The 23,121-nt window shown below is 41.0% G+C and overlaps 1 long non-coding RNA gene across 6 annotated transcripts in view; it reads left to right on the top strand.

Moving 5' to 3' along the window:
• The window catches only part of LOC106015519 (uncharacterized), a 302,586-nt gene that overhangs the window by 94,652 nt on the left and 184,813 nt on the right, over positions 1–23,121 (top strand). The window lies entirely within an intron of this gene.

A 23,121-nucleotide genomic window follows, 5' to 3' on the forward strand; every position in this document is an offset into this window, starting at 1 on the left:
TTGGATTGACTAATATTTTCAATCAGCGTATGTGCTGTTCCCTTTTTTGTTGTTGTTGTGTCAAACTGTTGACAACTACGTTAGGTGAAGTATTCCAATACGTTGTATAGATGGGGAAGACTTAAAAACTTCCCAAAGGATTATTGGGAAGAATTCTGTTAAATAAATGTAGACATTAGCTTAAAACCACACCAAAAAAAAAATAAATAAATTGATTTAATCTTCATTTTTCCCAAATATTATGCATATTTAAATCTAAAGACCTAATCTTTCACTGTTCAGAAAAATTACTCAAAAATTTGCATGTATTTCGTGAGATTTAAAGTTTTCAAAATTCTGAAAACACTCGATGAAAATATTTTTTTTTTACTAGCTTTGTTTTAAATCAACATTTTGATTCAAATATAATTTCATCTAGCTGTCTTTAAACATAAATGTCAAAGCAGTATTTATATAAACAACACCATTTTTGTTTGAAATTGCTACAGTGTTATTTTCCATCTGAACATTTTTCCCTATGAAAAGTGTAGGTACCATGTAAACTGTTATTTATTTATTTATTTATTTTCCCCTGGTGAAACTTAGAATGCTAATAACTTTATCCAGCCTCTGAATTACAAACTGCTGGTTTTATATCAGTCCCCCATAGTCAGGTTTTCTTGCTTGATAGGATTTAATTAATCAACATCATTATTTAAGTTTATTGTGAAAAGTCTGTTAATTCTGGCAAATGTTGTAGCTTAAGTGGAGGGTAATGTTATCTAAACTTCAGGATAGAGCATGATAAAAAATGACATCTCAATGAAGGAAAAAATAGACTCAGAACATGGTTTGGAAATATTTCTTCATTTTTGTGTTTATATATAGAAGTTGTGTTCATCATAGACAACTTAGATGATGGGAGGAATACTGGCTTTGCTGTACATCTCTCCTTGACAAGGTAAATAAGAAAGTATTACTTGGAGCTAGTTGTGAAGAGAATGCAAAGCCCTCTTGGAAGTGGTACAAGGAAGGTCTGCATGCTGCACAGGATTCAGTCTTCTCTGGAAACCTTTTATTAGTATCAAGCAGTAAACTAACTAGTGTGTGTTCAACATCAGGAGATACAGTTTGAGTGTTCCTGCCACTACTCGGAGACTTGCCAGTAGGAGTAACAATTTTAAGTGGTAGACAACTGTGGAGCCATTCGGGCCTGATCCTTCAAGGTCTGCTGTTGAATACAGTGTGTTGTTCATCTCATCTGTTATGTGCGGTGTAAGTTAACCGGGGCTGATGCAGCCAGCTTACCTGATTTACCCTTTCTGTGAGTGGGAGACCAGTGATGAGAGCCTTGCTATCGAGACACAGTTTCCCATGATACTGAGAATTTTGCTACAGCATGTTGCTAGTTAAAGCAGCCTCTGTCAGTGGTCACCCAATGATAGTACATGCTGTTGGTGTCCTCAGAAGTCAGTTCAGGGGCCTACTCCTTGTGAAGGACTTGTGATGTAAAAGCAGAGATGTGCTGAATTCAGTATTTGAGTGGATTTGGAATGTTTTGGGGGAAGAAAAAAAAAAAAAAAGAGAGAGAGAGAGAGAGAAAACCATGACTCATTCCAAGACAACCATATAATGCAGCAGTGCCAGAATCATAAACTGTTGTCCATGAATGTATCACCCATCTATTAGACACAGACTTCTACCAACAGCACTGCCAATAGGAGACTGATTTTTGCCAGTGATTTTTTAAGGTGGAATATGCTGGGATTTATCACAAAACTAAAGCTTTTCACTGAAAAATAATTGGAGCATTGTTTCTTTTCCTCCCTCCTCAGCAGCTGCAGAGATTCTGCTGTGGACCAGTAGCCTTCTTGAATATGCCTTGTAGACATTATGAGAAATGAAGGAAACAGAGGCAAGTGAGTTTCCAAAGTTTCCCAGAGGTCTGCACTGAGATGGGAGCACCAGAAAAGAGCATAAAAAAGAAAGCTGTGCTTTAGAAAACTGTTCACCTTGACATCCCTCATAGAAGATGTTCTGATAAACCCAGAAAAAAATATGTAGTTGCCCCCTCTACTGCCTGAAAAACAATAGATTCATAGAGCTGGATGTCTGGCTGAATCACCCTAGTTACAAGCATCAACCTGTGTTTTGCTAAGGTGGGAACAAAATATTAAGAGTTAAGCACCAAATGGGATGAATTGTTTTAAGCGGTATTGTATGTGGTCACACAAAAGAAGAAAAAAAAACGACACCTCCTCTTGCAGCCTGTGGTAGTCTGAATGAGGCATGCTGGGGGATTAAGGAAGATGAAAATCTTTTTAGAGCAGCTGAAACTCAAACATTTTAATACATAGTCTCTCTTTTAGAAAATATGGTTGTGCTGAGAATAACAAGTGATAACTGTAGGAGGGACAAAAAAGCAAAGCTGAGAGCTGATGTAAGGATTCCCAGCTTCTTAACTTTATGGATGACATAATTGCTGTCACCACAATCCATCGATGCAAAGAGGCTGGAAGCAAGCTGGCAGGAATACAAATTTTTCAGTGACTTGACTGGTGGAGACATTTATTTAACTGTCCTTTTGAGCAATGTTAGGACTCATATAGGCTCCCCATAGAGCACATACTGTATATCCTCCCTATAAAATATGATGAAGCACAGATCTTTTTGAGCACATTAGCAACCAGATCCAAAACAAGAGAGCTATAATTTTACAGTTACTGTGCATGATCCATTCCCCCGCCCCTTTTTTGGCTGTTACTTTTTAAAGCATGAAATATATCCTGTACTCTAACCCTTCCTGAAAAGAATATATTATGAGTGCTTCTGTGTAATGGATGGAACTTTCTAAAGATTTCTGTTATGTTTCTCATCTTTCCAGTCTTTTTCAAATAGTTTTGAGAGCGAGACAAATCAAAATCTCTTGAACTGGGACATGGAAAAGGAGGAGCAAGAATTTAGTGCTCTATATAATATGATTTAAATGACTATTAGGACTTTCTGTGGTTTAAACAATGCTAACAGTATGCTGGCAACTTTGATTTTGATGCAAGGAAATAGAAGACTGTAAATGCTTTAATTGCCAAAACAACTTTTTTTTTTCGCTGCTGCTGACTGTGATTCAGCACCACCTAAGAGAAGTGGAATGGAAGTCAGGATTCCTAATGTCTCCTCAAGCACATAATGAGGGGAAACATTGAATGAAATGTGGTGCCATCATCTTGTTATATCACCTCTGGCATTGCTTAGAGAATTTGCATGCTCTAGCAGAATGAACAGGGGAAACATTCTTTATTAATTCTGTGGAACTGGTAGGGCACCAAAACAGGCTTTTTTGTGTGTCTTTTTGCATATTTATCCAAGCAAAAAAATAGATAAATTTGAAACAGTTAAGCAAGACAAAGATCAAAGGAATACAAAAGTTTCCTGTCTGTTGTACTACATAGCAGTGCTTATGCTCATCGAAAGTGGGAAGAACTACTTTGTGGTGGAATCTCCGGAGGCTGTCAGTTCCATTTTTACTTCTAACAGTTTTCCAGAGGTCAGTCATAAGCAAATCAGCATTTATTTATTTATTTATTTTACTAAGCAGGTATTAACAGAGCTTTGTCCTAGAGGCTTGCTGCCTTAGGACCTGTCTCCTTTGGCTGAGGTTGCAGTTCCATTTTCTTGGCAGCAGCTAGGAAGACTGTTAAGCTTGTAGAGCATAGGGAACCTACTGTCTTATCCCAAAGCAAGTTGCAGAGATGGCATGGCAAATTTATAAATTCTCATGTCTCTTGTATACACCTTCTGTTGAATAAACCTGACATTGATGCATCTGGGAAAGGAGTCTGATGGGAGAGCGAGAGCACATAGAAAATACTCAGTATTTGACATTTGAAATGACAGGTGGCCATCTGACTGAAGCCCCTCCTTATCACAGGCCATGGAGACAATGTCTCACGCACTTCAGTAGTTGAAATTTCAAAAGCAAGCCATGTGGTTCTAGTCAGGAGATATTTTGATCCGTTGAGTGAATTACAAAGAACAATCCAGTAGGAATTGGCCTGAAATTCACTCATCTATCATTCAATATGTAACATGTTTTTTGCATTATGATTCATGCTGTCATTGCAATTGCTCTAACTATCAACTGATAGCTGACAGTGGGAGCCAATCTAAATCTCAGGATAAACAGGGCTACCTTCATTAATTTCAGAGGAGTTGTGCCTGCTATTCTCCATCAGTTAATTTAATTAGCTTCCTGAAATGCCACACAGTTTTTTGTTGCATTTTTGAGAGAAGACAGGGATTTTAAAGGATGTGTAAGTCTTTCCTCTGGCTATGTAGCATAAACTAATGAGTATTGTGCTACAGGGGAAAAAATATGCTCCCGGAGTGAAATCCCAGTCAGGGCTAGGAGCTCCGCTTCAGTGAGGGAAGTTTCACTTTCAAAACCAGCAACCAAAATATGAACAAACTTCAAAGTTGACAATAAGTATAATCAGTTACACATAAAAGATACTGACTCTTTTCATCTCTGTAGAACAACCTGAGATAATTGCTTTAACAAAATAGGTGAAATGACATTTCTCAAAGGTCTGCTCTTTGAACATCATCGCTATACATTAGTGTTTACTGTGTTTTTGTACTGTGCTTTTTTTTTGCACACAAAACCCCTGTTGCCTGTGGGAAACATTTTTGAGAGCCCAAAGAACGTAGGATCAGGTAGAAGTAAGGTGTGGACATACCAGCTGTGTTTTCTGAACATAATATATCATTCTCATGTTAGTTTCTCATTTTTCTGGCTCAGAGAGTATGCTTTAAGAGAAAGCAGTGTAGCTGCTCTATGTTGCTGGGAAACAGCCCAGATGTGTGTTGAGGACAGGCAGTTTGAAGCACTCTGCTATTTGTTTTCTGAGCATGTGTGCATGGAACTGCACATACATAATTCAAATGCAAGTGGAAGCCAGCTTCCTGAGCATCCTTGTTGAATTGTAGGATCTGTTTAACAGCTCACAGTGGCAAAGGGCAAAGGTAGTTAGAAATGCCCTTGTCTTTTCTGCAGGTCACATTTGTTTAAATTCCAGTTCCTAATCTGGCATAGTGTTCTCAGAGCAGTATCTTTTAAAACTTTCCAGTAATATTAATAGGTGATGAGGCTAACCTGTGTCAGTTTCGAATGGCAAAGGATTTCCTTAGTTGAACTTTTAAGTATGTACACCACCATTTTCTATCACTTATCACTACAGCATATTTGTTGTATAAGAATGATGTCTCTTCATTCCTCCCACAGCTACCTTTCATTCTTTGCCAATCTACATAATGAATTTTGGAGGATGAATGAAGAAGCTCTGTCTGGGTTCTTAATGAAAGCTCCCTTTTTATCTTATCTTCTACCCTCAAAGTAACATTCTGATAAGTTTGTTTGTTAGAGAGCGTAAAGCATTTGCTTCAACTCTGGTTTAATTATGATACAGAACTGTAAAAGAAAAAAAGTCATGGAAAATGATGTTTGGTCAGTGCCACAGCTGGAAAAATATTCCTGCATTTCTACAATTACTCACTTAAACCTTGCAATTGACTTCATCCTTTGAGATTGCTTTGTACATAAAATATAGGAAAATAGTTTAGTGGCAGAATATTTGCAAAAAGAGCAAAGTCTGGACTTGAAATTATTCAGCTCAGTTCAGGTTTTAACTATCTAATCTCGTTGGAGTTTTCTGCTTATTTTTTGCTTGCCTGTTTGTAGTGCAGGACATAAGAAATTCAACCACAAATGTGTGCTCTCTTGTGCTTGTTACCCTATGTGTGTAAGAAAATGATGATCCCTTCCTCTACAAGTTTACGCTTAAGCCTACACTGCGTCTGGACATCTCTGAGTATGTGTTTTTTCACCAGAAGTCCTATTGAAATGAAAAGACTTTGGACGTTTGTCCAGGATGTCTGAATATCCCAGAGGCAGTGGGTCTGATCAGTCTATGGGGCATGTGGAAAACACATTCAGGCACAGACTGCTGGTCTGTATTTATTCAGTAAACTGGACTCAAATCACTGATGCAGAACATCACTGGTAGGTCCAGCATGTAGGAGTTGCTGTGAATGCACCACTAAGTGTAAAAATAAACTTCCCAACCTAGGGGACTGAAGGCTTGGGGCCACAATCTGAGACATCACAGCAAAAGCAGAAGCACAGAGAGTGACTTGCAACAAGTGATTCAGGAAGAATCTACATCCAGCCAAACAGTGAAATTTATTCATGAGCAGAAAGACAATATAGAGCTTTGAGACTTACTTGAACCCTATTCAGAGGATTGAAGTGATGCATATGCCTTATGCTGGTCCTCCACAGAGGAATGAAATGAATCCACTGTGAATAGTTTTGAATAGAGAATGAATATTTAAACCACATGGAGACAACTGATGAATAGAAAAAGAGGATAAATTATCAAATTAATTAATATTAGTAGTGAGTGCTTACAAATATTGTTCATCAAGGACTAGATCTTTTATTGCTCTGACTGGGTGGGCCTTTGCTGGTTTGAATTATCTTTGCAAGAAAACAATCATCAAAGAAGGCAAAACATATTTTAAGAAGCCCTTTTAATACAGCACAACTCAGAATAAAATATTGCTATTGTTTAATACAGCTATCATAGGCACAATTCTGAATATATAAAAGTTAGCCTCTTGGCTTGAAAACAGGGCAGTATCCTATTCCAGTATATTTATTTATTATGAGGATTTTCAGTCAAATATAACGTATTTGTTCATAACAACCTGGAATATAGCTGCCACATAAAAGTGGAAGATGGAGCAGCAAGCCAAACATTAATGCTTGAAGTTTTGTGAAGTTTGTGAATACTGAATCACTTATTTCTTTGAATCAGTATTATAAGATATATGATAAACTCTCAAATGTAAAACAAACAGAAAACCATTTAAAAGTTCTATACTGTAGTCCAGAAGACTTGGATGTTGCCCTAACTACTCTTTCTGAATACTGTAAAACCCCCTCGATTTGAATCACCTTCAGCTCCTTTAATACATATTACATTCACTTTTAATTCTGAGGTTTTGTGTAAGGCTCAAAGTCAACAAAGATATTTTAGGGGTATTTTGAGTAATTTTAAATAATTTTAACATTTGTTGATGAAAAACTTCATGCTTGTATGTCATGAACAAAACATATATCATTTATTAATCATAACCAGAAACTTCTGCAGTGTAATATTTGCCCATTCATTCTAATCATTTCAATTTCAATAACTATTAGTAAAATAGTTATTTTTTAAAATTAATAAAGCTTTTTTTCTTGAAATTTGTAAATTCTTGCATCTTAAGGAAGAGGGAAGCTTTGAAGATTTAAGCATCCTCAGATTATCAGGCCAATGTAGACCAATGGATAAAAAGGCATCTTTCAATCTTTGGTTTTATGAACTGCACCCAACCAACCAAAAAAAAAAAAAAAAATAGTCCCAGACTTCCAGATGAAACTATTATGTTTATTTGACTTCATTTCTCAGTAAATAACTTATTCAACTCTTGTTCTTGTCTCCTCTCTAGATGTCCCAGCTTTAGTTGTGGTCTGTCTTCCTTAGCTAGCACCTTGTATAGTGTCACTTTATTTCTTCCCTCCATCTCCTCCCAGAATCAATGGTAGTAGTGGCCATTAGCCAGTGAGCTCTGAAAATCGTAGTAACATTTAGGCTGGAAAAGACATCTAAGATAATCAAGTCCAACTGTTTGATATCTCTCTTAACTCTCCACTGTCAGAATAGTGGTCCTGCCCTGGATATACCTTAAAGTAGTCATATTAGTATTTAGTATAAATTTAAAAATGTAGATTATGGTTCCACCTATGCCAATTGGCTAAAAAGAGATCTTGCTCCTGCCTCTCAATAGACACTCAGATTATTTTTCCAAACTTACTTTCCTTTCAGCTAGATTGTGGGTTTTAATTACAAGCCTTTGGTTTCAATGTACTACAGTGTCATTGTGCTAACTATTGGCACCATTGGCATCTAGACTTTCTCTGTAATAGCACTGCAGTTAATGCAACATTAATCATCTCAGTTAGGGAAGAGACTCTGACCTGTGAACTAGGAAAAAGTCCACGTGCTGTGGTCTAGAGGGTAGAGATTGCAAATACAGCAAATAAATGGTTCAGAGATAAGAAATGTGCTCCAAAGCAATTTTAGCTGCTCCAATAGTCCAGAAGATGAAGCAGAGCTGAAGAAGGTGGAAATGTTCACAAAAATTAACCTGAGAGGAAAAGTTGTTGAACTTTCTCAGGGACAGAGGCATGGGAGCTAGCAGGGAATTTACAGCTAGCTTGTGAATCCAAAAATCCCACAGGGATTTCAGCAGGTAAGAGCAAAAGAGCCAGGGCTGAACATGAAGGTTGGAGCCCTCTCCCTGACTTCCCTGTCAATGGCCACCTCATTGCAGACACCTGCCTCCCTGCCTGTAGCTTGTGCATTGCATTCTCCCCATAGGGACAGATGATATCCTCCCTTCTCTTCACAGGGCTTTTTTATCTCATCTGATCATTTTATTCTTTTTCCTCTTAGTTACTAACTTGCTTCTTTGCATTATTTTTTTTTTAAACTGTGCCACATTACATTGTATTTAACTTCTGTATGCCTTAAGTCACATGTTTATTTGGCTCTTCTTCCTTTATTGGAAAAGCAACATTGCATATTAGGTTTCTGATAAGCTGATAGACATGTGCCCTGAGTCAGCCATGTTGTGATATTAATCAACCTGTGTTATGCAATGATTACATCTATCAGCACAGCACAAGTCACTCTTCCGCAAATAGTGCAGACTTTCACCTGGTTGATACCTTATAGCTTTTTCCCCTTTTATTTTCTTCTTTGGGTTTTTGGCTGATTTTCATTTTGACATTCTGTTGTGAATGTCAAAATCAAATTTACCTTTTAATTTTCTTCTTTATTATATTATTTCTTGGGAAAACAAACAAACAAACAAAAAATACAAGCTTGTACAGCTGAACTTCCAAATGTCCATGATGCAACAGATAAAACTTTCTCAAATGGTTATAGAAGTTTTCTTTTCTTGTAAATTGCATCATGACTGCTTTGAAACCCAGTGCAAATAATTAAAAAGTGGCAGAACATTTGTTGCAAGACCATCTTTAACATATTAAAATCACTCCTGAAACAATACTGGCTATGGACAAAAGGTAGTGTTTCAAGAAGAAAATAAAGAGTTGGCCTACCACTCCCAACACATGCGTGCACAGGCTGCTGCAACATTTTTGTAGATTGTCCCATCTTGAAATCACCAGAATGCAAAATGCACGCTTGTTTTATTTTCCGCATTTGAAGAAGCTAGATGATGTCAGAGACTGCCTTGTTAGAAACGACTTTCTGTAACATGAAGTGTATTCAACAAATGGGTGAACATAGCTTTGGACATCACTAATTCATAAGCCAATTTACTGCTGATGGATAGGGGGAGACATGGTACCCTGACTTTAGAATAGTATAGAAATTGATGTATGAACATTGTGTGACAAGAAGGATTTTCTCCTGTGTGCATAGCAGACAATGTCCCTATGCAATGTCCTGCAATGCCTGGTCTAGGACTCCCATACATAGATTTATCACAAAAGTCAGTCACCAGATAGTGACATAGAATCATTAAGGTTGGAAAAGACCTTCAAGATCATCTGGTCCAACCATCACCCTACTACAAATACCACCCAGTAAACTATGTCCCTAAGCACCACATCCAACTTTTCCTTGAAAGTGATGTTACCACCTCCCCGGGAAACCCGTTCCAATGCCTGACTACTCTTTCTGAGAAGAAATGTCTCCTAATTTCTGACCTGAACTCTCCCCTAGGGCAACTTGCAACCATTCCCTCTTGTTTTATCTCTAGTTACCTGTAAGAAGAGGCCAACTGTCATCTTCCCACACCTTCCTTTCAGGTAGTTGCCGAGAGCAATAATGAGCCTCCTCTTCTCCAGACTGAACAATCCCAGCTCCTCATAGCACTTGTGTTCCAGGCCCTTCACCAGCTTCCTAGCCCTTCTCTGGATACACTGCAGGGCCTCCACATCCTTCTTGTACTGAGGGGTCCACAGCTGAACACAGTACTCAAGGTGCAGCCTCACCAGAGCAGAGTAGAGGGGAACAATCACCTCCCTGGCCCTGATGGCTACACTAATCCTGATACAAGCGAGGATGCCTTTGGCCTTGTTCACCTGGGCAGACTGCCAGCTCTTGTTCAGGAGAGCATCAACCAACATCCCCAGATCCTTTTCCTTTGCACAGCTTTCCAGCCACTCTGCCCCAAACGACCAATAAGGCACTAGAAGAAAAATAAATAAATCTTCCAGTGTAACAGCAAATCTATTCTTAACATTTTTAACTGGTGGTGTCTTCATGGCCTGATTTAAGTAATTCCTCATGAGGTTCTGACAGGGTGGGAAAAAATATTATAATTCTGGGATACTAACTGATGCAAAATAATTTAATATTTAATTCCCAACAGTGGAAGTATAAAAGTCTGTAACTATAACGAAGTATAAGGCCTACAACCAGTGAAGTCCAATGTACTACAATCACAAAAGTCCTGTTACTCGTATCTGAGCAATAATATACTTTATTAACAGCTCCCATATATTTTTGGACATCTTACTGCTTTAAATATATGAATTAATTTTTACTCTTTTCTACATACTTTTGTATATTTGGCTAGTATTGAAGGTAATGTGAGGTTTGGCTTTTTGTGTGTTTTACAGAAGAAAGACTACCTGTTTTCCCCATTCCCCCATCTAATGTTGTTGTCTGTTGTTATTTACTTATTTATTTTTTCCTCTGTGGAGATATGAGATCAAAGATATCCAATCCACATTAAGGAACTTAACTTTCTACCGGAAAAGGGATGTCTGCCAATTAAGAAAATCCCTGAGTTACATGTGGAGGAGGAAAACAATTTTGTCTTAATATTGCCTAGTTTTACATACCTTTGACACTCTGTGGGGCATTCCCTACCTTACATGAAAATCCCAAACACTACAGCATCTCTTTGGAGAATTCTCTCCTTCACCTACCCACCAACTGGGCCTTCATCTCTTTACTTGATGCTGTTTTGAAGACATAAACAAGATCTGCCATTGTGTTCCTACCTTTGCCTTCAGGAATTGTGGATGTACATGCAGGCCTGGATGGGGCAGCCTCTCTCTCTTTAGATGTAGACCTGGTGTGTTTCCAACCACATGATGTGTTTCCAGAAGTATAATTTAAAGCTAATTCAGTTCCAGGTCTAGGCTGAAGTTTACACTTACCTTTTTTTTTTAAACAATATGCAACACCTGTTTGCATCTGCAGATGTATGGTTTTTTGTTTTTTTGGTTTTTTTTTTGAGGGGCAGGCAGGGGATGTTTTAAGTTGAGGGAGAGGGAGAGGCAAAGGAAGGAAAGGAAAATGATAATGATGCTGGAATTTAATTTTATTTTTTAAACAAGTCATCCCTTTCTCTCCCTCTCCTCCACCCACCCTCTGTCAATAGTTTTGGATCTACGTAAGTGTAGCAGACATGACTGATTTAGGCAGGAAAAAATGCATAATGCTTTCTCTATAATTTACATTAAAACAAAAATAATATGCCAAAAATAATAGTGTAATACCCAGGATGATTACCCTTTCAAAGGGATATACTTTTGTAGAAATTACTGCATGTGTAAAAACAAAAGGGATTTTTACAGAACAAACTGCCTGATAGTTTAGTATATTCCACACATAATGACTCCTCTGAAACGTTACAGAACACAGCACAGACCAAATTTTACTTCCGAATGTATGCAAGTGAATGTTACTGAGGTAGTTATGGAGAGTCTATCTCATATCATCTCAGAGTTAGAAGCTATGTTGGTGATTGTGACTGTAAATGCTCGTATATTACTGTGAACCCTAATTTAATTTGACATGCTAGTCATTGTAATCATACCCAACTGAAAACCAAGAAACTTACCTGTCAGGTGCATAATGGAATATACTAGTTTCTATAATAGATTCCTGTAACTAACGTACTTTTTTATAAGCTGCTCGTGACCACTTTATCTTTGATATACTGCTATGGTAATTCCCCAGTTATGGGATAAACACAGATAGGATCTCATAGTCATGAAATATGGCTCTCTGATAACCATTTGTGGGAAATGAATCACATTTGCAGACAGTACCATATTTCATTATCTTTGTGTATTCAGTTGGTTAGAATCTAGATTGAAGCTACAAAATGGTAAAACACAACAACAAAACAAAAGAAACCAAGCGAGAAAACAAAACAAAACAAAAAAAAACAAAACACATAACACACATAAATGCAGGAGAAATATCCACTTGTCAGACCATTACTGACATGACAGTACTTCACAAGTTCACAGGATGAGATAGCTTGCATATATCAGTAGTTGGACTCAAATATCCTTGTGGGATCTTGGCGAATTTAACTTGAATGGAGTTGAGATTACATGTATAATAGACAATTAAGGCCATAATTAGGTTGGACCAAGACAGACACCATAGCTTTTGCTACCATACAGAAAAAGAGATTTCACAGAATCACAGAATCACAGAATTTCTAGGTTGGAAGAGACCTCAAGATCATCGAGTCCAACCTCTGACCTAACACAAACAGTCCCCACTAAACCATATCCCTAAGCTCTACATCTAAACGTCTTTTAAAGACTTCCAGGGATGGTGACTCCACCACTTCCCTGGGCAGCCTGTTCCAATGCCTCACAACCCTTTCAGTAAAGAAGTTCTTCCTAACATCCAACCTAGAACTCCCCTGGCACAACTTAAGCCCATTCCCCCTCATCCTGTCAAAAGGCACATGGGAGAACAAGCCAACCCCCACCTCTCTACAGCCTCCTTTAAGGTATCTGTAGAGAGCGATAAGGTCACCCCTGAGCCTCTTCTGCTCCAGGCTGAACAAGGCCAGCTCCCTCAGCCTCTCCTCGTAGGACTTGTTCTCCAGGCCCCTCACCAGCTTCACATCCCTTCTCTGGACTCGCTCGAGTACCTCCATGTCCTTCTTGTAGTGAGGGGCCCAAAACTGAACACAGTACTCGAGGTGCAGCCTCACCAGAGCTGAGTACAGGGGGACGATCACTTCCCTAGCCCTGCTGGCCATACTGTTTCTGATACAAGCCAGGATGCTGTTGGCCTTCTTGGCCACCTGAGCACACTGCTGGCTTATATTCAGCCGACTATCAACCATCACTCCCAGGTCCTTCTCTGCCTGGCAGCTCTCCAACCACTCATCTCCCAGCCTGTAGCTCTGCTTGGGGTTATTGCGCCCCAGGTGCAGGATCCGGCACTTGGCCTTGTTGAACTTCATGCAGTTGACCTCAGCCCATCGGTGCAGCCTATCCAGACCCTCCTGCAGAGCCTTCCTACCCTCGAGCAGATTGACACACGCACCTAACTTCGTGTCATCTGCAAACTTACTGAGGGTGCACTCAATGCCCTCATCCAGATCATTGATGAAGATATTAAAGAGGACCGGCCCCAGCACCGAGCCCTGGGGGACGCCACTAGTGACCGCCCTCCAACTGGATTTGACTCCATTTACCACGACTCTTTGGGCCCGGCTATCCAGCCAGTTTCTAACCCAACGAAGCGTGCGCCAGTCCAAGCCAAGAGCAGCCAGTTTCTTGAGGAGAATGCTGTGGGAAACAGTGTCAAATGCCTTGCTGAAGTCAAGGTAGACCACATCCACAGCCTTTCCCTCGTCCACCCAGCGCGTCACTTTGTCATAGAAGGAGATCAGGTTTGTCAAGCAGGACCTGCCTTCCATAAACCCATGCTGACTGGGCCTGATCGCCTGCTTGCCCTGCAAGTGCCGCATGATGACTCTCAAGAGGATCTGCTCCATGAGCTTCCCTGGTACTGAGGTCAAACTGACAGGCCTGTAGTTCCTCGGGTCTGCCCTCCAGCCCTTCTTGTAGATGGGTGTCACGTTTGCTAGCAGCCAGTCAACTGGGACTTCCACCAATAGCCAGGACCGTTGATAAATGATGGAAAGCAGTTTGGCCAGTTCTTCTGCCAGTTCTCTCAGTACCCTTGGGTGGATCCCATCCGGCCCCATCGACTTGTGCACATCCAAGTGCCGTAGCAGGTCACCAACCAGTTCTTCGTGGATAGTGAGGGCCACATCCTGCTCCCCATCCCCTTCCACCAGCTCAGGGTACTGGGTATCCAGAGAACAACCGGTATTGCCGCTAAAGACTGAGGCAAAGAAGGCATTGAGCACCTCCGCCTTTTCCTCATCTCTTGTAACAAGGTTTCCCCCCGCATCCAGTAAAGGATGGAGATTCTCCTTAGTCCTCCTTTTTGCGTTGATGTATTTGTAAAAAGATTTTTTGTTATCTTTAACGACAGTAGCCAGATTGAGCTCCAGATGAACTTTGGCCCTCCTAATTTTGTCCCTGCACAGCCTCATTTCCTCCTTGTAGTGGTAGTTAGGTGTAGTGGAGACAGGAGAGTGGGATGGAAAAGCCTGGTGGGGGTGAGAATGTAGAAGGGTAACAAGCTGGAAAACTGTAAGAGCAGTCAACATGTACTTCCCTGAAGATACCTTTAGCCTAAAGGAATTTCATTTCGCTAGTAATGATGTAATAATGTCCAAGGATTGTTGTCATTGTGGGCAGTGTTGAATGTAATTCTGTGCTCCATAAATCAGATGTGGTTCCAGAATTTAGTGTAGATCTCTATCCAGGTTTTCCTAAGAAGAATCAGGGATTGTGTTTCAAACTACAGTATCTCAAAGCTCCATTTTTTATTTATTTTTTTTTTATTCTTCCTCACCAGTGGAGAGTTTTGCTCTATTATCTCCCACGTGTGGTAGTATGCAAGAAAACTCAGTGCCAATTTTTTCAGTGTTATAATTTACATATTTACTTTTTATATTCTATATACATGATAGCTCTGGATACTTCTGATCAGGTATCCACTCTTTTAGAAGTAGAAGCCTTTTAGATTTTGAGTACTACCATACTGTAGCTATTTTAAGACTTCTCCTATTTCAGCCAATTGTACGTGGAAATTTGAAAACAAAGCATGGGAGAATGTTGGTGTTATTTTAAACCAAATCAAAAACTTACTAGTTTTTAGTGTTTTGTAGGAATTAAGCTGTGAAGAATTTTTTTTCACTGATAGAGTCAAAGTATGTAAGATTTTTTTTTCAATACAGTAAATGCTTTGTTAAAACAGAAAAGATGTATCTTCCTAATTATCATCAAATTTCCTCTGCCCTGCCTCTCTAATTTCTGTGCATAACAAATGAAGCATGCTTAGTAGGTTCTCAGCTGTGTATTTGTTGTTCTTATCTTCATTGACCTCACATCAAGAACAAAGTGAAAAATTGAATGTAACTGTTAGTGATAGCGATGTTAGTGGAAGGTCCCAGCTTTGGAAGACATTTTGTGGGCCTTCTGCATTGTTGAATGCAAATTCCTGGTTAAATGTTTGTCTGAATTGAAGATAATATTTCAGATATGTGCTGCTGTTTGGCTGCTTTGCCTTTTAAAATTGATATGAACTGAGGAAAAGTAAGAATTATTATTGGTGATGCTAAGTTATCCTTAGCCTAAAAAAGATGGTGCATATGAGAAGTGCAAACAGCAAACATTTTTTCTTTATTTTTTAACTGTCACGTTTCTACAATATATATCTATTTTCTAGGAAGGCATTAAAATTATATTGTGTGGGTAAATGAACAAAGTCTTGATGGAATCTCTTAAATTTCCTGTGTATTTGATAAATGTTTAGTAACTTTCTCATTTGGTTTCCACTGCTATTTGAGATTTTTGACTGCTGTACAAAATATGGGAACATGTTTTTCTCTGTTAGGGTTAAAAAACTGTCAAGAATTAATATATGAATATCTTAATTCAAGTTGTTGATGGGCTATTTTCTGTAACTATTTTAACTGTGATATTTTTTTCTATGAAAATTTTGCTGACAAGTTATTTTTCCCCACAGGAGTAGTAGACTCAGGGAAATTAGAGATGGAAAAGACCTATTAGGTCATCTTGTCAATTTTTCTGCCAACACAAGATCACTCCTTGCAAGGAGTTTTTTCAGTATTCCTCACTGCTGAACCATATAAACAGTTAGCATATACATTTTCTGATGTAATAGCAGCAGCAGTGAGCAATGAGGATTTACTATTTATTTTTTGTGAGTGAGGGTGATTAGAAACAAGCTGGAAAGAAATTCAGGGCAATTCTTTACAAAGTAAGGAATATTCAGTGAAGTGGAAGTGAGTTTCTGTTAACTTCATTCACAAATTACCAGCATTGAGGTAATAATGCTTGATCAGTTTTATTTGCAAGACATGATTGTTGCAAGGTTCTGGCTGTGCATACAAAATATACGCATTGGTCCCCATTCCTCTGGCCATCACACATAAAAACTTCTTACTTAGGAATGTAGTACTGCAGATTGTATTGAGGCTAGTCATAGAAGTAAGAGCTGTTTGTACAAATAATACATTTCAGCAAAAATTGTTTTAGCTATGAGGAAAAAGTTTTAGCTCTACTGGTTTTATCCATCGGAGTGGTAGCTTTGAGAGCTGGGTAGAAAATATGTTTTCTGTTCTGGGAAAACTTTCGTATAATCAAAAATGTTCCCATTGCATAGTGGTGGGGGAAAAACAACTTCCAAAGTTTTCCATCTTGCAGAGAGAGTGTGGGTGTACTTGTGCACTAGCACAAACACGCAGACCAGCCAACACCCCTGTGCTCGGGGCACATATCCAGCTCTGTGCTATCTTCCAGCAGTCTCATGAGGGCTATTCCAGGGTGGGTCACTCCCAGTCTCCTCTTTGCAGCTATGGGAGCTCATCCACCAGTGTTAGCTCATCCACAGCACCTAATTTTTTTTATGCAAAGTGGGGCAGCTGCAGTGAGAGCAAGTGCCTCCAGGATGGTCCTATTTAAAGAGCCTTATGTGAGATGTGAGCAACTATTTGTAAAGGAGCTCTGGAAGCCAGGTCTCATATCCCTGGTGAGTACTGTAACCACCTGCGAACCATTGTCTGTCCTTGATCCTTGCACCGCTTTGGATCACAGATTCACGCTGGGACTCCAAGGCTGTTTTTTCTAAGAAAATCTAATGATAACTAGTATGTTCCCATAGTGTTTTTCAGCTTCAGTGAATTTGCTCCATTTTTTTCCTTTAAAACTTGTTACACTGAAATATTTGTCACCAGCTCCATTTTTCCAGATTGTCAACCCGTAACGTCTTATGCTAATAGTATGGGAAAAGAGGGTTCTAAGACTGAAAGCAACCTACATAGAACTGTTTTGAATCCAGAAACTCTGCCTGTTCAGACAAACAAGTTCTGCAATACCAAGAGTCACCTAGTACTCTGTGCAGTTCTGGGCACCACAGTACAAAAAGGACATTAAACTGTTGGAGAGTGTCCAAAAGAGGGTGATGAAGATGGTGAAGGGCCTAAAGGGGAAGACATGAGGAGAGGCTGATGTCAGTGGGCCTGTTCAGCTTGGAGAAGAGGAGGCTGAAGGGGGACCTCATCACGCTCTACAACTTCTTCGCAAGGGGGAGTGGAGAGGCAGGTGACCTATTATCTGTAAACACCAGTGACAGGACCCGCAGGAGTGGGGTTAAGCTGAGGCAGGGAAGTTTAGGCTGGACATCAGGAAGAGGTTCTTCACCGAGAGAGTGGTTGCACACTGAAACAGGCTCCCCAGTGAAGTAGTCACTTCACCAAGCCTGTCTGAATTTAAAAAGCAATCAACTGTGCACTTAGTCACATGGTCTAAACTTTTGGGTAGACTTGTGCAGTGGCAGGAGTTGGACTTGATGATCCTTATAGGTCCCTTTCAACTCGGGATGTTCTATGATTCTATGATTAAAAGTACCAAAAGGTCTCTCTTGTGGTAGTCCCTTTCATCAGGTGGTATTTCTGGGTATTAAGGTATGCAAGTCTACATGGATTATTAGGAGGAAAAAGAATATTTGAACTTTGCCATGACTAGCCATACTGTCCTTACAAGAAGTAACAAAGCCATGGATCTGGTTGGGCTGCTGCAGATAGATTTGTCTCTGTGAATGTATTCTAACACCAATGTTATAGCCAAATTCATCAAAACAGATTTTCAGCCTTACATATTCACCATTACATGATGTTTCTACAACAGATCAGGGAAAAACACATAAATCAAACTGAAACTATTGACTGTACTTCTTCAGTATTGTAACCCCACAGCTGACTGTAGATGCTTCTGTTTGCATCCTGTTTACCACCCACCGTTGAAATACTGAACTACATTTATTTCCTGACTTTATTACTGAGGAAGACCAATGCAATATGAGATCATTCACATTATCATTTCTTTAGGTTCTCTTAAAATATATTTACATTTTTGTTACTGGTTATGGTTGTTATTATTATCTTCTATGGCTTGCACTGTATTTTTCTTCATAATCTGTACTGTGACATTGAAATATGTAACCACTGAAATATGCCGTAACTGTGTTTTTTTTTTTGGGGGGGGGGGGGATGTGCGTGCTTGCTTTTGTTTTTATTTTTTCTAAGTACATGACAATAGTTATAATAATATTAATATATACTTTTAGTATAATTTTGTATTAATTCCAGACGAATGTGTATCAAAAGACACAATGTGCAAAATACATGGTGATCTTCATCTAAAAGTAGTGGATTGCTTGGTATGTAAAAGATTCAGGAAATGGCGCAAATATTTAACATATTACTTCTTGAGGACAGGATACCTCAGAACTGATACCTTATAAAGAAGACTGCTGAAAAGCAAAAAATACTAAGTGTTGCCTTTATAATTAGGATTTTTTTTTAAAATTTATTTTAGCTCTTACTAAGGGCTTTTAACTACTTGGTATTTTGAAGGAAGTTTTAAATCTTTGTCCTGCAATGCTGCTTTATCAACAGATATGCATTATCTGCCTCTGGCTGCATATATTTTATTCTGTTGCTTTGCCTCTGGGATCTCTTAAAAAGCTGTCTGAAGAAATCCAGATATAAAAGTAGCCTCTTCGCTCGTTTCACTGGTTATTTTTTAATGCTGCTCACCTGCAGGGTCATTTTGAATTCAGTGGGAACTTATCCTTTCATGGAGAAGTGGAAGCTGGTTTCTTTTAAATAGCAGTGCTTGAACACATGCACACACATACTCTGAATGTTGCCTTCAGCAGTTCAGAGTACTGGGTAACTACAAATACATATGAATCCATAGTATTGTACCACAGATTTGTGAAATTGCTAACGGGGATTTTGACAGAGGCGGAAAAGTTAAGATTTGATGAAGGGAAGATGGAGGGAAAGGCAACCCTGGGTCCAATGAGCTAACAATGCTAGTACCTGACACACTAATATGACAGATTTTTCAGTTTGTGCCCATTGCCTCTTGTCCAATCACTGGACTCTGAAAAGAGCCTGGCTCCATCCTCTTTGCATCTTCCCTTCAGGTATGTATATACATTGATAAAATAACCCTTGAGCCTTCTCTTCTCCAAGCTGCACAGTGACAGCTCTCTGCCCTTCCTCATTTGAGAGATACTTCAGCCCCCTAGTGACCCTTACTGGACACTTTCCCTTGTCAATATATATCACTCTCGTACTGGGAAGCACAGAATTGGGTCCAGAAGTCCAGATATGGCCTCACCAGTGTCAATCATAAAGAAAAGATCACCTCCCTCAACATTCTGGCAATTCTTTTTCTCACGTAACCCAGGATGTCCTCGCCTTTCTTTGCTGCAAGGTTGCCTCAGCCTGCATGGACAGCTTCCCGCTCACCAGGACCCTCTCAGCAAATCTACTTTCCAGGTGTTTATACCCCAGCATATACAGTTGCCTGGGTTTATTCCTTCGCAGATGCAAGAATTCATATTTCCTTCTGTTGAACTTCATGAGATTCATGTCAGCCCATTCATTCAACCTGTTAAGGTTCCTCTGAAAGGCAGCACAACCCTCTGGTGTGTCAGTCACTCTTCACAATTTCATATCATCTACGAACTTGCTGTGAGTGCACTCTGTCCCAGTCTCCGGGTCATTAATGAAGATGTTGAACAGTACTGACCCCAGTATCGACCCCTGGAGTATACCACTAGTGACTTGCTTCCAGGTGGACTTTGTGTCACTGATCACAACCCTCTGGGCCTGGCCATTCAGCCAGTTTTTAGTCTACTTATCTAAAATGAACTTTGTGAGCTTTGTTATGGGAGACTGTCAAAGGCTTTACTTGAAGTTCACATAGACGACATACGCTGGTCTCCCCTTATCCACCAAGCTGGTTACCTCATTATAAAAGTCTATGTGGTTGATCAAACGTGATTTCCCCTTTGGAAGTCCACACTAACTACTCGTGATCACCTTTGTGTCTTTCACGTGTTTGGAAATACTTTCCAGGAGGATTTTCTTCATCAATTTCCAGGGACTGAGGTGAATCTGACTGGCATGTAGTTCCCTGGGTCTTCTTTTTCAGCCCAGAGGAAGCAGTCTAGGAGGTTTCTGGAGAAAGTGGAAGATAGCTTCCTGACGCAGCTGATTAGTGAACCTACCAGGGGTGGTGCCCTGCTAGACCTTCTCTTCACAAACAGAGAAGGACTGGTGGAGGATGTGATTGTCGGGAACAGTCTTGGGCAGAGTGACCACGAAATGGTGGAGTTCACTATTCTTGGCGGGGCCAGGAAGGGAACCAGTAAAACCACTGTATTGGACTTTCGGAGGGCTGACTTTGGGCTGCTCAGGACACTAGTTAGGACACTAACCGCCCATGGGAGGCGGTTCTGAAGGGCAGAGGGGTCCAGAAAGGCTGGGCGCTCTTTAAGAGGCAAATCCTAATGGCGCAGGAGCGGTCTGTCCCCATGTGCCCAAAGATGAGCCAGCGGGGAAGAAGACCAGCCTGGCTCAACAGAGAATTGTGGCTTGAGCTTAGGAGAAAAAAGAGGGTTTATAATCTTTGGAAAATTGGGCAGGCCACTAAGGAGGACTATAAGGATGTAGCGAGGCTGTGCAGGGACAAGATTAGGAAGGCCAAAGCTCATCTGGAGCTCAATCTGGCTACTGCTGTTAAAGATAACAAAAAACGCTTTTATAAATACATCAACACAAAAAGGAGGACTAGGGAGAATCTCCATCCTTTACTGGATGCGGGGGGAAACTTAGTTACAAGAGATGAGGAAAAGGCGGAGGTGCTTAATGCCTTCTTTGCCTCAGTCTTTAGCGGCAATACCGGTTGTTCTCTGGATACCCAGTACCCTGAGCTGGTGGAAGGGGACGGGGAGCAGGATGTAGCCCTCACTATCCACGAAGAACTGGTTGGTGACCTGCTACGGCACTTGGATGTGCACAAATCGATGGGGCCGGATGGGATCCACCCAAGGGTACTGAGAGAACTGGCAGAGGAACTGGCCAAGCCCCTATCCATCATTTATCAGCAGTCCCGGCTATCGGGGGAGGTCCCAGCTGACTGGCGACTAGCAAATGTGACGCCCATCTACAAGAAGGGCCGGAGGGCAGACCCGGGGAACTACAGGCCTGTCAGTTTGACCTCAGTACCAGGGAAGCTCATGGAGCAGATCCTCTTGGGAGTCATCATGCGGCACTCGCAGGGCAAGCAGGCGATCAGGCCCAGTCAGCATGGGTTTATGGAAGGCAGGTCCTGCTTGACGAACCTGATCTCCTTCTACGACAAAGTGACGCGCTGGGTGGATGAGGGAAAGGCTGTGGATGTGGTCTACCTTGACTTCAGCAAGGCTTTTGACACCGTCTCCCACAGCATTCTCCTCAAGAAACTGGCTGCTCTTGGCTTGGACTGGCGCACGCTTCGTTGGGTTAGAAACTGGCTGGATAGCCGGGCCCAAAGAGTTGTGGTGAATGGAGCCAAGTCCAGTTGGAGGCCAGTCACTAGTGGCGTTCCCCAGGGCTCGGTGCTGGGGCCGGTCCTCTTTAATATCTTCATCAATGATCTGGATGACGGCATTGAGTGCACCCTCAGTAAGTTTGCAGATGACACCAAGCTAGGTGCGTGTGTCGATCTGCTCGAGGGTAGGAAGGCTCTGCAGGAGGATCTGGATAGGCTGCACCGATGGGCTGAGGTCAACTGTATGAAGTTCAACAAGGCCAAGTGCCAGGTCCTGCACCTGGGGCGCAATAACCCCAAGCAGAGCTACAGGCTGGGAGAGGAATGGTTGGAGAGCTGCCAGGCAGAGAAGGACCTGGGAGTGATGGTGGACAGTCGGCTGAATATGAGCCAGCAGTGTGCTCAGGTGGCCAAGAAGGCCAACGGCATCCTGGCTTGTATCAGAAACAGTGTGACCAGCAGGGCTAGGGAGGTGATCGTCCCCCTGTACTCGGCTCTGGTGAGGCCGCACCTCGAGTACTGTGTTCAGTTTTGGGCCCCTCGCTACAAGAAGGACATCGAGGTGCTTGAGCGGGTCCAAAGAAGGGCGACGAAGCTGGTGAGGGGCCTGGAGAGCAAGTCCTATGAGGAGCGGCTGAAGGAGCTGGGCTTGTTCAGCCTAGAGAAGAGGAGGCTCAGGGGTGACCTTATTGCTCTGTATAAGTACATTAAAGGAGGCTGTAGAGAGGTGGGGGTTGGCCTGTTCTCCCATGTGCCTGGTGACAGGACGAGGGGGAATGGGCTAAAGTTATGCCAGGGGAGTTTTAGGTTGGATGTTAGGAAGAATTTCTTTACTGAAAGGGTTGTGAGGCACTGGAACGGGCTGCCCAGGGAGGTGGTGGAGTCACCATCCCTGGAAGTCTTCAAAAGACGTTTAGATGTAGAGCTTAGGGATATGGTTTAGTGGGGACTGTTAGTGTTAGGTTAGAGGTTGGACTCGATGATCTTGAGGTCTCTTCCAACCTAGAAATTCTGTGATTCTGTGATTCTGTGATTCTGTGAAATTCTGTGATTCTTTCTCAGTGATGGAAGTGACATTTCCTCTCTTCCAGTCTTCACAAACCTCTCCCAGTCTTCATAACTGTTCAAAGATAATTGGGAGTGGCCTTGCAATGGCATGCTCAGCTCCCTCAGCACCTAGGGTGCGACCTTCTAGGCCCTGAGGACTTACATATGTCCACTTTAAGGAATTCCTAACCTTGTTGTCT

Source organism: Anas platyrhynchos, chromosome 2, assembly GCF_047663525.1.
Source record: "Anas platyrhynchos isolate ZD024472 breed Pekin duck chromosome 2, IASCAAS_PekinDuck_T2T, whole genome shotgun sequence".
Classification (NCBI taxonomy): Eukaryota; Metazoa; Chordata; class Aves; order Anseriformes; family Anatidae; genus Anas; species Anas platyrhynchos.